This window comes from Lathamus discolor, chromosome 10, assembly GCF_037157495.1.
Source record: "Lathamus discolor isolate bLatDis1 chromosome 10, bLatDis1.hap1, whole genome shotgun sequence".
NCBI lineage: Eukaryota > Metazoa > Chordata > Aves > Psittaciformes > Psittacidae > Lathamus > Lathamus discolor.
The window spans coordinates 4741869-4759067 of NC_088893.1; the positions used below are offsets into that span (position 1 = coordinate 4741869).

The window sequence follows — 17199 nt, forward strand, 5'->3', positions numbered from 1 at the left end:
GTAACAAGGCTGTGTAGCATTTCTCATATCCTAAGAAACTCTGGACTCGCTAATGGGTAAGGGGTTTGATGTGAGAACACCATCTGTCTTGTTGCAGTGAAAAGCAGGCTTGTATTTCAGCATTTCTGTTTTAAGTGTATGCCTCTTTCAAGGGTTTTTACATGTTAGCAGATAAAAAGTTTGTAGGTGTGAATATGAATACTGACAAATCAAAAATAAAGCCTTAAAAATGAACCTCGGATGTAGTCTAAGGTATAGACAGGATTTTGGAAAGAAACTCCAGGTTGAAGAACTACACAAAAATACCCTTCTGCAGATCCACTGAAGTCAAAGTTAATATTCAGGTCATATAGTTCTTACATTGGCTGCAGAAGTGATGCTGAGGGGGTTAGGAGATAGGTTAAAAGTGAATGCTGTCCATAGATAGCCATTGTTTCCCAGAGCATATCTCAGAACCCAGCATATGGTAGATTTCATCAGGCTTTAGAACTTCATTTTTAAAAGCAAATCTTCTCTGTAAGCCTCACAGAAGGAGCAGAATTCCTTTGTTGCCCTCAGGCTAATGCCAATATCCAAAGCAAAATATTCTGCGTTAAAACAAAATTAATCCTAAACCCCAGAAGACGTGGACTGGCAGTTATCTTCGGTTGTAACCAGGTTTTGTAGTGTCTATAGAAAGCTGCACTGTTGATTTACACCTCGGGTGGCTGGGAAACAAGGAGCATTGAGAAGAGTATATATGGAAGTCCTTCATAGGAAAGAGAATTGTTATGGGAAGCACCTCCTCCAGCTTGGCTGGTGGGTGTGCTCTGAGGATCACACTCCAAAATCTGTTGTGACAGCCTTTAGTTTGTGATTTATACCTCTCAGCTGATGTTGAAATCCTCCTTGTCACTGTCTTAGTAGAAAAGAGAAACAAGTCAGAATGTATTGCTCTTGGGAAAGGTAGGAAGGAGAGGCTTGTGATTAGACTTTTGATCAGGCAGGTTATTGGGATACAACCAGTGGAAAAGTAACAAGGAAATACAGCAGAGAGCAGGGGTGGAGAGGACTCCTGGGTTTGAAATATTTGCAGGTTTAGTCTGAAAAAAAGGAGTCTATAGGAATCTATGATTCTATGATTCTATTTTATTTGTTATGTTTAATATCAAATCATAGAATCATAGAATAGTTAGGGTTGGAAAGGACCTTAACATCATCCAGTTCCAACCCCCCTGCCATGGGCAGGGACACCTCACACTAAACCATGTCACCCAAGGCCCTGTTCAACCTGGCCTTGAACACCTCCAGGGATGGAGCATTCACAGCTTCCCTGGGCAACCCATTCCAGTGCCTCACCACCCTAACAGGAAAGAACTTCTTCCTTATATCCAGTCTAAACTTCCCCTGTCTAAGTTTTAACCCATTACCACTTGTCCTGTCACTACAGTCCTAATGAAGAGTCCCTCCCCAGCATCCGTGTAGTCCCCTTCAGATACTGGAAGGCTGCTCTGACGTCTCCACGCAGCCTTCCCTTCTTCAGGCTGAACAGCCCCAACTTAGAATAGAATCATAGAATCATAGAATAGAATAGTTAGGGTTGGAAAGGACCTCAAGATCATCCAGTTCCAACCCCCCTGCCATGGGCAGGGACACCTCACACTAAACCATGGCACCCAAGGCTTAATCCAACCTGGCCTTGAACACCGCCGGGGATGGAGCACTCACAACCTCCCTGGGCAACCGATTCCAGTGCCTCACCACCCTAACAGGAAAGAATTTCCTCCTTATATCCAATCTAAACTTCCCCTGTTTAAGTTTTAACCCATTACCCCTTGTCCTGTCACTACAGTCCCTGAAGAAGAGTCCCTCCCCAGCATCCCTATAGGCCCCCTTCAGGTACTGGAAGGCTGCTCTGAGGTCCCCAAGCAGCCTTCTCTTCTCCAGGCTGAACAGCCCCAACTTCCTCAGCCTGTCTTCATACAGGAGGTGCTCCAGTCCCCTGATCATCCTTGTGGCCTCCTCTGGACTTGTTCCAGCAGTTCCATGTCCTTTTTATGTTGAGGACACCAGAACTGCACACAATGCTCCAGGTGAGGTCTCACAAGAGCAGAGTAGAGGGGCAGGATCACCTCCTTCGCCCTGCTGGTCACGCTCCTTTTGATGCAGCCCAGGATACAGTTGGCTTTCTGGGCTGCGAGTGCACACTGCAGCCGGCTCATGTTCATTTTCTCATCGACCAGCACCCCCAAGTCCTTCTCCGCAGGGCTGCTCTAAATCTCTTCTCTGCCCAATCTGTAGCTGTGCCTGGGATTGCTCCAACCCAGGTGTAGGACCCTGCACTTGTCGTGGTTGAACTTCATAAGGTTGGCATCAGCCCACCTCACAAGCGTGTCAAGGTCCCTCTGGATGGCATCCCTTCCCTCCAGCGTATCAACCGGACCACACAGCTTGGTGTCATCGGCAAACTTGCTGAGGGCGCAGTCAATCCCACTGTCCATGTCAGCGACGAAGATGTTAAACAAGACCGGTCCCAACACCGATCCCTGAGGGACACCACTCGTTACCGGTCTCCAGCCGGACATCGAGCCATTGACCACAACTCTTTGTGTGCGGCCGTCCAGCCAGTTCTTTATCCACCGAGTGGTCCATCCATCAAATTGATGTCTCTCCAATTTAGAGAGAAGGATGTTGTGTGGGACAGTGTCAAACGCTTTGCACAAGTCCAGGTAGATGACATCAACTGCTGTACCCCTGTCCATCAGTTCCGTAGCCCCATCATAGAAGGCCACCAAATTGGTCAGGCAGGATTTCCCCTTAGTGAAGCCATGCTGGCTGCCACCAAGCACCTTGTTGTTTTTCATGTGCCTTAGCATGCCTTCCAGGAGAATGTGCTCCAAGATTTTGCCAGGCCCAGAGGTGAGACTGACTGCTCTGTAATTCCCCGGGTCTTCTATTTTCCCCTTCATGAAAATGGGGGTTACATTTCCCTTTTTCCAGTCGTCGGGAACTTCACCTGACTGCCATGATTTTTCAAATATGATGGCCAGTGGCTTAGCAACTTCATTCGCCAGCTCCTTCATCCAGGATGAAGCGGATGGATTTCATCAGGTCCCACGGACTTGTGCACGTTCAGGTTCTTAAGATGATCTCAAACCAGATCCTCTCCTACAGTGGGCCCAAGGTCTTCATTCTCACAGTCCCTTCATCTGCCTTCCAAGACTTGGGGGTTTGATCAGAGCCTTTGCCAGTGAAGACCGAGGCAAAGAAGTCATTCAGAACCTCAGCCTTCTCCAAATCCAGGGCAGCCAGTTCTCCTGATAGCAGCATTTATAAATGCTGGGATATGCTTATTTATAAAGAGAAATCGCATTGTCACGGGTCTTTGTGCTGCTCTTGTGGAAATGGTGTGCAGAGCTGGAACACATTTAAAAATCACTCCTAAACATATCCTTAAATGTATATTTGGAGTCCTGGGACTGGCAGAGGAGCCCTGCAGGGTGCAGGGGAGACCTTCAGTTTCAGTCTTGCCTGCTTGAGTAGGCGCAGCACGATGCAAGACACCTCATTGAGTGTGATGTGACCTATAAGGTATTTGTAATGATTAGCTGAGCTTACTAAGTACTTCTGCAAAAGAAATTGCTAATGTGGTTTGGAGGGGAAGAAAATAAAGGTTGTAAGATGAAAAGTATGCTTCTATATCTTTAAACCTTGCAGTTCAGGAACCCAAATGGTACTTAGTAACCCGCATGAAGCAGAAATGGTAGTTTAACTGTAGTTCTGTTTACTGCACTTTTTCTTTTGCTGTGGTTCAAGCATTTATGGGCACTGATGTGCTCATGGTCATGTATAAAGACTTCTCTGATTCTGAATGAGATTAAATATGACTTTTGTGTTTAATTGATGGAACTGTTTGCTCAGCTTTAGCCATAGAGTCAGAATTTTATGCTTTTCCTACTGTAGATATATACACGTGCCAGGCATGGGCTGGAAAGCACCAATAGGATGCAAGATGCTGAGCAACAAAGGGCTTTAAATCTCCTCAAAGCAGGCTCAGCCATTCTGGTCCTTGGAATGCCAGTCAACTCCCTGAGGCCTGTCTAGGTGAAAAATGATACTGATACTAATCTCATGGGCATTGCCATGAGCAGTAATGCAGCAGTGGAAATGTTTTAGCCTCTAACGTGAAGTTGAAATATAAAGTAACCAACTTTAGTAAAAACCCAGAGGAAGCCTCAGGCTGCTCTTGGTTTTCTGCTGCAATTTGGTAGCTGAGAGAGAAGCATATCTCCCTTGAAACGAATGTGCTATCTGGAGCCAAATGACTTAGGAAGTAGAGATGCTTAGTGCTTTGGAGTTAAATGGCTTAAATTTATTGTGAAACAGACTGGAGAGGAGAAAAATGGGGCACTTTTTTGATTGTTTTCTAGAGATTTGGGTTTGTCTTGCACTGTTTTACATGATTTCTTGGCATTCCTTTTCCCAGGACAACATGTCCCTGGGTCAGGAAAAAACAGACAAATTCTCCTCAAGTTTCTTGTTTCTACTGGTGGTGCTTGTAGCAATGATGAGAAGTGGAACATCATCAGGGTTCCTGGATAACCCACCTATTTCTGAAGCCTGCAACATGGTTCTGAGCATAGGAAGTGTCTGAAAGAGCATGTCTTAAGATTTCTGTCAAGTAATTTATGTTACAATTGAAGCTTTATATTGGAATCCCATTTCACCATGTGCTCTTCAAACATTTTCTTCCCTGAGGTGGGAGTTGAATGCTCAGTGGTCATTTAGATATTGAGGAGTAAGCAGGCTTTTCAAATAATGCCTTAGTAGATGTATATTGAGTGCCACAGCTCAGTTCTTGCCAAGCCCAGAGGTACATCTGTTATGTTCTGAAGCACTTTTTCTGGTGTTTGTGGCAATGTCAAATTGCAAGTATCTGTGGCCTTGAGCATAGTTTAGATTCTACAGAACATTAGTCCTACTCACAAGGGGATCTGGGTTTTGCCTGAGTTTCTGAGGACAAAAAGGTTTCCTATATTGGGATAACACATATTTAGTTCCCAACATCACTTCTAGTCTTCTGAGGAGAATGGATCTGGTACCTTGTCTTCCTGGTGCAATTTCCTCTCAGGAGGTTAAGACGTAATAAGAATGCAAACACTGCTGCACGTTTTGTGATAATACTTTCCTTCGTGATGGAGAACATAAATTACCCACAGTAATACAAAATCAGGTAGTCTCTGATTTTGATAGAGGCGCTGATTTGCTAGCTCAGCTTTGTCTTCAAGTGGGTTCCTGCCTTTCAGCTCTCTTTCAGCATCTCTTCATCTTTGTTGTCTGAAATAATCACTACTAAGAAAGGTGGAAAATAGCATATATAACAAAATGTTTCCTGTGCCACTGTCTCCTGTATGCCAAAGCAATAGAAACGTCCATCCGACCAACAGATATGTATCTGTGATGTTTGACAACGATCAGATTACCGCCCATCTGCTTTCTAGTTCAGTCATAATGTTATTTCCTGTAAAAACAGAAAACACTGAGCACAGCTGCACATTCCCTCGTGCCACTCAAGCTGTTCCGAGTGTCTGGATCACCAACGCTTTGCTCTCAATAAACATAATATTTTGCTATTGGGAAAATGTTTGATAGTGAAAAGACAAATACTCTGTGCCAAGCACAGTGTTGCGTCTTGTGGCTGTAAGGCAGCCTGCCTGAGAAGTTTCAGGTGACAGGTAAATTCTTCAGTTCCAGATGGACTCATGCATGTAAAACATCAGCTTCTTTTTCTTGCTTTTCCCAGCTGACTTTAACCCCATAATTCAAACCATTCAAATTGTTTCTCTTCTTAACCAAGAGGGCCATAAGAGAGGATGCAACTCTTCTGTTCTAAGGCCAGAGCGTACTGTCTTTTGTGCATTCAAGTATCTCATCAGTAGCTTGTTTCTTGCTCTAACCGTCTCCCTGTATTACCACAGTGTGCAGCTCTTAATCATTTTTCTCTGTGTAGGACTATGATATTTCATCTCTCCTCGTTTGTTAGAGCTATGAACAGTTTAGCAAATGAGTAAGTTGCTGTTACAATGCAATCCTCAGGACAAAACATGGTTTCCTAATTCTGTACAGATCTTCTATAACCTCTGGCTGGCTGTCTCTGTAGCTCTCAGAGATGGCTGCTCCCAAGTGATTGGGTTGTGTTGGTTTTGACCTGACTTGAGAGGTGTCAATGAGCCTCATGCATTTAGCTACATGCTTCAGGAAGGTTTATTTGTTGATCTGTCTCTCAGATATAAACACAGTGTACGGAAGGACTAAACTTTGCCTCAGCACCTTTGAAAGGATATTTTCACTCGGAGTTTATGGCCCATTAACAATTTTGGTCAGTGATAGTTTGTATTCTCTGATAAAATTGCACCCCTAGGGACTTGCAGTAGATCTGGAAGCTTTGCTTCAGGCCCCACTTCTGCTAATGGTGAAATCGTAGACATGACCTAGATTCTCATCAGCCCTTTGAATGAGGTGAGTTTGTGAGCCTATACCTGGTGTAGACATCCCTCCCAGGAATGGAGGAGACCTTGGAAAGTAACTGGAAAGCCAAGGGAATATCCTGTCCCCCATATCCCTAGATGTGCCCAGCAGGGATGGTGGTAGGAAGGAGCTGCTACCTGCTGTACCACCACCGGCATTGGGAAGCTGTGGTTACCTCTCACTTAGGGCCCGGGAGGGAGAAGTTGTGGTACTGTGGCTTGAGCCTGCGTGATGCTGTTTGCTGCCACCTCCCCAGTGGCTGTGGACATGAGAATGGCAGAAGAGCAGCTTCACTGAGCTGATACCCAGCGACAGAGCCGTGGCTGGAAAAAACAGGTAGGCATGGCTCACGACAGGAATGAACTCGTGTTTGGGCAGTAGGCAGCATGTGGGGAATGCTGCACAAGAAGATGCGCCAGCAGACCTGAACGAGAGCACGAACATCCTGACCCTCATCAGCTGCAAACCATGGGAGTCAAGAGGAGTCGAAGTTAGAACACCGAGATAGTCTCTGAGAACTGTAGACGTTGAAACAAAGAAGTTACTGAAGACGAAGATGGAATGTTGTACCCGGGACTTCCCCAGGAGCTAATGGAAGTGTCCAGTGTGGACTGAGGGGACAAGAATGTGTGTTTAAGGGAAAATGGAAAGCAACAATGTAGCAGAAAGTGGTAACAGAGAAATGTGCTTATACATCTGAGAACAAATAAGTTGTCCAAGCAAAACACCTGAGCAATGATGTGATTGGTTGGGAAAAGCACAAGATGTTGCGAAAAGTACCTAAAAGAAACTAACCAGGACTAACTACTAACCGCTGGGCAGGGGTCTATGAAAAGCCTGTAAGCTTACTCAATAAACCATTTTGGTTGCATCACAACTGGAGTCTGTGCCTCAGCTGCCCCAATAGCAGCTCCTTTAGATTGCAAGACATTAATTGCTGGAAATCGACACCCTGGGAGAGTTTGCAAGGTATTTTATCTTCAAACATTGTTCTCGTATTTCCTTTTGAACATGCCCTGAGGGTGTTCTTCTCATTAGAATTCAGAAAGTGAAGGCAGCTGGCTTATGATGCAGTGTGAAAATTCATAGCAAAAGCAGCAGGTCAAGACATAGCGACTGGCTGAGAGTTGTACTTGGGATGAGTGTGGCAGTGTCCCTGCAGCTGTCGGTGGGTGCCCTGCTCCAGTGGTCGCAAAGGCTGTTGCGCCTTCCGCTGCCAGACAGGTACAGGATTTAACCACTGGGCTGTGCGGTCCCCCCAGTGAGACCAGGAAAGGTGGGAGCTTCACATAATTAAGTTGAAGATTAAAAGGGATTTATTTTTTTTTCAAGTCTATGTGTTGAGCTAAAATAGGGGTTTTTTTCTTCAAGAAAGTCGCCTGAAGTGATTGTCTGTATGATAATCATAAACTGGGACTAAGATGTCCAAAAGACAGAATCTTTCCTTCTTGGTTTTCATACACTGCTCCTTGAGGCAGGGTTGGGTCAATGCAGCACTGCCTTTCCGTGTTTGAGCAGACTCCTGGTTCGCTGACCCTCCTCCCCAGGAAATTCCTGTTGTATATTAAAGAGAGTTGTGATAGCTGCTTAAAAAAATCAAGAAAAAGGTGTACCCAAGAAACCCAAAGGAGTTGCATGTTTTCCTAATCCAGTTCTTTCAGTAAAGGAACCCTTGTTACTGCTTTTTGCATGTCTTTATGTAATGACAAGAGTAACACATTTGAGCCCTGCCTGTGGTCGGGACAGAGTTTTGTGCACTGAATACTTGACATGGTTTTGCTCGTTACAGGCAGGTGACTGCCTGTGTAGATGCTGGATGTTCCAGGTTTTCCCTGCTGGCAGATTGTCATTAAGCCTTGTCCTCTGTTGGGATGATTGCTTTGAGGGAAAATTCTGCACATTAAAATTTCACCATATTCTGTAAACGTGCTTTATTTTCCCCCTGCTCTGCTCTGCACTGTATGGATGTTTTTCTCATACCATTAGCACTCTTTCTCTCTTTTATAGCAGAGAAAAAGCAACCCCAGTATCCACTGTGCTGGTATCTGGAATGCTCTCCATTGTCATTCAGCTGAGGGAGCTGAGGCTTCTCTAAAGCTCTGTTAGTCTGATGAAGCCAATTCCGCTAAAGCTTCAGAAGGAAATGGGAATCTGTAAGCAGCGCTTCTGCAAACAGCACATGCCCCTGACAGCTATGCAAGCCTGCAGGGGCTGTCTCTCTTACCCCACTTCTGTGCTCCCTCTGAAATGACAGGGTTTTACACAAGGAGGAATTCATGTCCACTTTACACATTAATTTGTTTTAAGGTGAGGTGTTCAGCTGTTTTCCATGCCTGGGGTTGTCTGTCCTCCTTGCTAAGTCCATGAGAGCAGAATGGATTCCTATGATTGGGGGGGTACTGAAGAATGATTCAGGAACCTCATTTTCTGGCTGGTTCTGCCAAGAGAGACTTTGTGACCTTAGCCAAGTCTCTTCATCACGCCATGCATCCCACTCTCCATCTGTAACCTGCGTCCATGATATACACACACCCTTGGAAATTGTTCATGAGGGGCATTACTGAGCATTGGTGATGCTGCTGCTGTTGCCTCTCAGCTTTTTCGTACAGAGAAGCTCTTGGTGCTGATTTCCTGCTGGTCTGCACACAGCTGATTTTGCACTCTCTTGCTGCAGAGCCACAGACTTCTGTTTCTAAGTCAGCTTCAGCCTCCTTAAAACTGGATCAGGCTGTAACTAGAAGTTTAGTATAGATGCTAGCTGTTACTTTGGGATTAAATGTGTGCCTTAGAATCACTGCAGAGATCACTCGTATCACTGAACCTCGATCAAGGTGTCATTTTTGCAGTGACACAGATGGAATATCTCCTCATCAGTCACCTGAAAAATAGCTCTCTAGCTGAGATATCTTTGTTCAATATTTTGTCATTTATTTAAACTGAGAAAGCCCCACATTGCCTCTGAAGTGTAAAATTGAAGAGTTACAGCATGAGCTGCTGGCAGACCCTGGGGGCTGGGAACACTGCAAGTGTTCTGCACCACCTTTGCTGGGATGCAGCAGCAAACAGAAATGTGGCAGTTACTTGTGTTTAAAGAGTAATTTGGTGTTCATACTAGTGCTGGAATCACTGAACACTGTTGATGGTGTCTACATTAAGAACGTGGTTAGTAGTTTCAGAAAAAGAAGATGACACTGTGTATTAATGATATGACACCTTAAAAAAACCAAGAGTGTGGCAAAGTTTATCCATGAAGCTGAAATGTGAAACTAGTGCCCTGGACACCTAACACGTACTTGCTGTATTGTTCCGTTATACAGCAGCTAAAGAAAGAAAATTATAACTCTCTTTTTCCAAGACTTAAATCCCATTTGTATTAAATTCTCACTTCAGCTATTTATATGGCTGTATTAGGAAAGAAATTATATTTTGAATGTGACTTTCATTCACTGAATAAACTGGCCTGGAATTTAACATTATTAGCATTTGAGAAAATACTGAGAGCATTAAAGGCAATATTGAAGAGCTGGAGCTGACACATTTGCCGTAAGTTTAACAGAGCTGTATTTAAACAAGATGCACACACAAAGATACTGGGGCATGATGAAGCCTCCTACACACACCATGGAATGAAATATTTATACCGTAATCATACTATTAATAAAATGATGGATCAGCCAGTATCTGCTGCAGCAACACTCAGCTGGGAGATTGCTTACTGTCAGGAGGAGCAAAGCAGTGCTAGAGCTGAGGAGCAGAAGTGTATGGACTGGCTTGGGAATGCCTGTCCTGAGTTAGCTGTGTAACTGTGTAATCACTGACTGTAAAATGGTCTCATGCTGCACTGTCCCCTTCTTCATTTCTTGTGGGAAGGGAAGGGCCAGGGGGAAGAGGCCAGGAAGCAGCTCTCCTTGTCCTGTTGCACCCCTGGGTGCATCTGTATGGGGGCTCTAGGGGCTCTCTGCAGTGATCTGCCTTGGTTTCACTTGGAAGAGGTAATTCTGGGCCATCACGGATGGTTGGGCTTGATGAGAGCGGGGCAGTCTGCAGTCAGTTGCTACTCTAGTCAGAGAGCTGCTGGGGTGCTGGACGGGTCATCTTCTGCTGCTTGGACTTGTCCCAGTTTCTAAGGCTTAAAAGAAAGAAAAGATAAGAAAATAAAAGGTTTGCAGAAGGGAGGAATGACAGATGGAAATGAGAGGAGCTGTTTATCTGGACTGTGAGCTGACAGAGTGGGGTCAAATATTAGATGTGCCCTTGAGGGCAACTGTACAGGAGAGTTTAACTAACAGATAGATACTGCCTTGGTGCTCCCGGATTGCTTTCCCTATTCCTGCTGTTTGATGCACATGCAAGTTAGGTTGGGGATCTCTCCTTGTCTGCTGGGAATGGAAGGTGATGTTTCTCACAGGTGTGGGGAGGACCCTGTCACAAGTCAGTTATCCGTGCAGTCTTCAACTTTGCACCTAACCTGCCAGCTCGCCAGACCCATGTGGATACCCAGTTCTGCACCAGTCACAAGTTTATCCAGCATCAGAGCACTGGATGTGAGCATCTCCCGTCTCTTTGCCTGGAGAGAAGCTGTCTGTAATTTTACTTCTAATTCTAACCCATGTCTTTTTCCCCTTTCTCCTTTCTGTTCTATCCTTCACACACTTTAATTTGTATCTCATGCTGTGAAAACTAACTGCAAAGCAGATGCTAACAAAGCAGTTACTTAGGGCTAGTGTCCATACATAATGAACTCAGGAATGCTGGATTCTGCATGTGTATTGTAGGGATAAACAGAGCTTGATTTCCTGTTGTCATGTGTCCCTCAGGTGTACTGTGGTGTCTGGCTGGGTAACTTGCCCTTGGCATTGCACACACTGCTGGCCAGGCCCCCGGCCTTCCTCTTGTAACAGAGAGGAGGAATTAAGTTAGCAGTGCCCACTGCTTCTCCACATGGAGGCAGGGGAATGGATAATCACATACTGCAATCAGCCGTAACCGGGTGTTCTCCTCCCAGAACTCTCCTGTGTTTCTCCATTGACAGTGTTTTCCTTCACAGAGAATTGCTCAGACTGAAAAACACCCCAATTGAAAATGATACTGAGAGTTTGTTACAAATATGATACACTGCTATGAGGAAGTAACTGGTGGGAAATGCATAGCCTGCAGGTTTGTTCTGTCATCTTGCCCAAGCTAAATAAGTTTAGAGAGGAGTATATTTGGTATGTTCCTCTTTCTCTCTTTCTTTCTCTTCAAAGACTGTTACTGATGGCTTGCGCTGGCCAGAAAAGAAGTGCTCTGAGGTTAGAAAATCGCTCTTTTGTCTGAAAAAAGATGAAACCTTTCAAATAGCTTCCACAATAAGAAGAGCACCCTGATTTGATAACAGAAGCATCACAGAGGAAGGTTTGTGCAAGTCCTTTCTCCAGTTTTTGGGGTGGGAGATTCCATCCCCAGTTGGATCTCATGCACTGGGCATGGGCTCAAGCACAACTTGGACTTCACCTCTTGAATCCAAGCAGGAAGGGCGAATCCATCAAAGTGGCCAGGAGCTGGGCTGCTCTGGAAATACAGCTTCTGTGGAAAAGTGTGTTGAGGTTTAAACATTCTGTGGAATGTTTTTACTTACTGCAAAATAGACTTTTCTGACAAGAGAAAGAAATTCTCTATTTCTTACTTGGTTATGCTGGTGGCTCAGCTGAGAGCAGCAGCAGAGGAGAGCAATGGTGCAAGGGCTGGACTGGAGAAATCCACTTTCCAGAGATAAGATTAATTTTGAATGCTTATGTGCACCACCCACCTCATGTCAGTTTTAGTGAGAGTGGAAGTTCTGATCTTACCCAAAATTAAGCTTAAGTTACTTCTTTTTACCCTCTGTCCCAGTTCCATCAGTACTTTTCTATACTAAAACGTTGTTTAGTGTTATAAATTATCATACCTTATGCCTGGGCTGTCCCAAAGATGGTTTCATTTCCATGGCAATTGGATTTGATACTTCAGTAAATTCCATTTTGTAGCTCCATACAAGAGGCCTTGTCACTCAAGTCCTCATAACATCATTTAGGTACTTAATGCAACTGGACAAGGATGTCCTGGGAGACCTTAATACAAAACATCAGCTTAAGACAGAAGTATATAAATGGTTAAAAAGCAATAACTGAAACAGTGAGTCAGATTTCCTGGTTTCAGATTAGTATTTGTAATATTACAATAATTGCAATAGAATGCACATTTAGACTTTTTTATGCACCTATATCTCGCTTTCAAAATCAGATTATCCCACACAAGTGGCAGCCATTGCAGACCAAACAAGCATAAGTTACCAAAACAGGTGTCCAGATTTGTGAAGGAATGGGGTTTTTTGTAATTCTGTGCATGTCTGAAACTGGCTGCAAATCTGAGAGCTGAGTGCAGGTGAGAAGGAAGGACCGACAAGTGCTTGCTAATGTCTGCTGTTAAGGGGCCCCAGTGAGAATAAGGTCCTTCAGAGAGTCTGTCCCTAACTGTCCGGTTCAAGGGCTTGGAAACTGTTCCTGTTTTTCTGAGCGCTTGGAAAAATGCTTCCCGAGGCAGAGCAGAAAGCTGCATGAAATTCTGGCCGTGGGCACACTGTGTACTTGATGCCGTTTCTTGCCCTTCCTCACCTGGACACAGCCATGAGCAGTAGCTGACCGACACCAAGGGCAGCTGTCTCACCACCGGCACAAGCCCCAGGCAGTGCACGGAGGGGGAAAAGATTTTGCTTCTCAATTATACCCTCAAAATTTAAACCCGAGAGACTTCCCTCTAACAACTTTCTTCTTACCGCAGTCAGTAATTCCTGTATTGGATGTAAAATGTGTGTGCAGTGAGGGAAAACAAGAAACTCAAATGTGTGACTAACCTTCTGTAATTGTATCTCACTCGGTAGGGAAACACAGCATTAGGTCATTTTCTAAATGAAATTATTTGCTTTGAGTGTTTTGAAGTTCACTTTAGTATCAAGGAAAAAAACGTGGTTGGATTTTTTCCTCTGTGTTGCTGAACTGGGGGGTCTCTCTGAAACTGTAATTCAGTGTGAAAAAAGAGCCTCAGATTTTACTAGATGTCAGATTCGGTGAATTTTGGCTGTGACAGGAAATGCTAAACAAAGTGGTTACTGTATATTCTGTTGCCTTAGAGACTGAAACATCTGTATCCATGCAGGCAAGTGATGCAGACATGGTAAGATTTGACTTCCTTACATTCCTGTGTTCATCTTGCTGTCAATGGAAATGTTTTATGGGGGGAATATGCTGGGCTCCCTTAGCATTGTATTTATCTGGCTATGTGGCATGTCTTGGGCTAGGAGGTCTTTTTAATTAAAGTCTTAACTCTGGAGTCAGGACGCTCCCTAAGGAAAGATGCTTTTACGTGAATAATTTTTCAAGATGAACTTGGAGGGACTTGAAATGATTGTTGTACTGGTGATAATTGTTGGCTTTGTGAAGGCACTCGAGCAGCTGGGTCTCCTGGAAGGCAATTATGAAGGTAGGATATTAAGAAATAGAAAATATTTTATTCTGAAAGCCATTTGCTGCAGAGCATTATACTTTAATCTGTACGTGGATGTGCAGTGTTTGAGTGTAAGAGGAGCTGAATAGTAGCTGAAATAACTTCAAATGCTTTCCTTAGACAATTGAAATGTATTTAAATGTCAATATAGTATTGCAGCTCTCACTGCAGCTCTGAAAATAAATGTGACATGATCTTAAACCGTTCTTTGCCTGTGTTTAAGATTGTTTCAAGAACTTCGTTACAGATCTGATTGCTTTAGTAAGCTGCAGCTTGCATTCTGAAGCTCGGGATGAAAGAAGGAGTTTCATTTTAGTAAGTTTGCCGCTTTAACTTCTCATTTTGTTCTAATTGCTGGAAGCATTATGGCTTATTTTAGCTCTTGGCTATTACTAACAGAAAATCCAAAAATCCTACTGAGCTTATGTGGACAAATGTTTCTGTCGTAAGCATTCTAGCCCTCTTTCCGAATATTTATCTTTAACAAATCTGCCTGGTCTTGCTCTCTAGTCTCTTTTAGGAAAACACCACAGATTGAAATGGAAATGTGTTTTGTAGCAGATAGTTTAATTGTGCTGACTGTTAAAGATACTTTAATTCTTGTTGCCTCTCTGTTTTTGTAAACAATGTGATTCATGTAGAGACACGGAGATATTAAATAGAGGCAGAAGGGATGAATTTTAGACAGTGAGCTCTATAAATCAAAACATGTCTGTGCAGATAGTCTCACTGTTTAATAGGAACAGCAGATTTACAGTGTTCCGAAACGTTCCTGAATATGATATATATTGAGCAGCTGCTTTTTATAGCAACTTGAGGGTCAATTTTTGTGGTAAGCTACAAGTACACAGGTATTAAAATAACCTTCAGCTAGCCTCAGATACCAAATTATTCCTTTCTGCTTCAGAACTCGTGACAACCTAGAAAAAGCAAGGTTGTTGGCCTCATATTAATTACATGACAACATTTAGTACCAGGTTCCAAGAACCTTGGAGACCAGCAGCAAGTACCTTGCCAGAGGTAAAAAGTCATGAAACTTTTGGTTCCTTGGTGGTTTGCTTCATTTTAGTTCTCTTGCGTGTACCTGTTTCTCCTACTTCCTGTTGCTGTGAGTATTTTCCTAACCTCTTCTATGTTTGGGTTCATTCAGAGGTACTTGGTGCTAGTTGTTGCCCAGCATTTTGAAGCTGGGGCAGTGATACAGACTGTTAGTGTGTTGCTCTATGTACCAGCTCTAACTTTGCAAGGTCTATTGATATGATCAAATTGTGCAAGCGAGAGTACAACAGAAAACCCCGCTTATTCTGGCTTTTGCAAGCCTTTACAAGTCTGTGTACTCCTATCACAGGAAAGTGTTATAAGAACCCAGTGTACAGTTAATTTCCTGTTTCCAGCTCTAGCAAGGTCTGCTATGAATTAGTCTATCTGAGCACCCGGGGTTTTTAATCCTTTTGTTATCTGCCCGAATGCATTCAAAGATGCTATTTAGAAACTTGGTTGGTTTTTTTTAGAGGCATTGAAGAAGGAAGTTTTAGGAGAGAGTGTTTCTTGGGTTTGGGTGGCTGCACCTTCCCTGCGCCCGGTCTCCTCCTGCTTGTGAGCTCTACTCTTGTCAGGAGGAGGGAATTGCACACTTGGTACCCCAGCTCCTAAGGAGAGGGAAGGTTTAGGATATTTGAATAATCCAGAGCAAATCATAATGATGTCTTGTTGTTTTCCGATGAAGCTTAAGTTACAACCTTGATCAGGAGATTGGGAATGCTTTGTGAATTATACTGGAGAAGGGATAAGGTAAACTCTACATTAAGATGCTAGAACTTTAGGATAGGTTGACATACTCAGATGCTATAGTTTGAACACATAGACAATTATAGCTTCGTTGCTGTTGCGTCTGCAATGTCCACTGTTGGATAAGAACATACAGCATACACATGCTTCAGTGAAGCTCTTGTCCTTGGGAAATGTGCTGCTTGCTTTGCTTTAAGGTGAGATGCTTGAATGAGGTTGTCACTCATGGTTTTTTCCAGCAGAGACTATTGACTGTTTGTTACAATAGGTTAGTTCTTAATGCTTGTGTGCTGACTGTTACACAAAGAAATTATACTTAATGTTCTGGTCAGAAAAAAGTTTTAACTGCTTTTAACTACTCTTGATATTAAACCATGACAATAGCCGTGCTTGATCCTGTAGGAGTATGATGCTTCATAGGAATCTATGCTGCCAGTATAGTGTGAATTCCTCAAGTGTGGGTTATCCTAGCAAAGCAAGCAATTTCTGTGGCCACACTTCCTTATGCAAAGAGGAAATAGGTGTCAGATACATGCAGCAGTAGAAAGGTGTGTGCTAAGCCTCAATCACAGCATATGGAGTGCCAGCAGACAACAGCTGAAATAGCTGGAAGGTCCTTTTGGCCTAGATAACTCATGGCTGCAGTTCCAGCTTCCTGGAACAGTTATGGGCCTTGCTTGTACTGAGCAGCTTACAGAAACACACTGCTACTGTCTACGTGCTGAAACCAATGTAGTTATTATTTAAACTCATCAGTACTGTCTATATAGGGACTTTCAAAGTGACTTTCTCAAACATGAAATCTACAATCTATACATTTTTAAACAGAGGAACAGGACCAGAATTACCATGGGCAGAAACAGGCTAAACTTCTTGAAACTCTGCACCTTTCCAGCCCATAATGGATATGCTCTTCTGAAGGTCCCTGTCACTGAAAGGGGATGCTAGCACTGGAGTTGGAGATCTTGCCTCTGGATCTGCTCCTACTCTGACATCTGGGAGCACCTGGACAGGCAAGGCATCTGGGAAGACTTTGTGATACTCTGTCTAAACATCCAGTGGAGCACTGAAACTTACATCCTGCTTCCCAGAAGCATTAGCTCAAACCACTTATCATTAATGGAGCCAAGGGGAGGACTTCAGAGTTTTCCTGAGCTTTTGTTTAAATCCAGAACTGGGTTTGAAACAATCATGAAAGTGTCACAAAACCCAAATACTCCCATGCCACGTCCCATCTGCTCCATTTGTGTTAAAGTGCAGTACTGAACGGTTTTTGCAGCAGCTGCTCCACACTAAATGCTCCTGAGGAAAACTACCCTCTGTCAGCTTCAGCCTGTGGCTTATGATGTAAAGGGAAGGCGTGACATTTCCCCCAACAGCGCA

At 43.8% G+C, this 17199-nt stretch overlaps 1 protein-coding gene across 9 annotated transcripts in view; it reads left to right on the top strand.

The window, feature by feature from the left end:
• Window positions 1–17199, top strand: part of KCNIP1 (potassium voltage-gated channel interacting protein 1) — a 431381-nt gene that overhangs the window by 289552 nt on the left and 124630 nt on the right. Inside the window, exon 1 of one of the 9 annotated variants that reach the window (XM_065690156.1) lies at window positions 13675–13698. The exons of the other annotated variants lie outside the window; for them this stretch is intronic. The gene's annotated coding sequence lies outside the window, so the exon portion shown is untranslated. Of the gene's footprint in view, window positions 1–13674; window positions 13699–17199 lie in introns of those variants that run through there. 9 annotated transcript variants of the gene reach the window in all.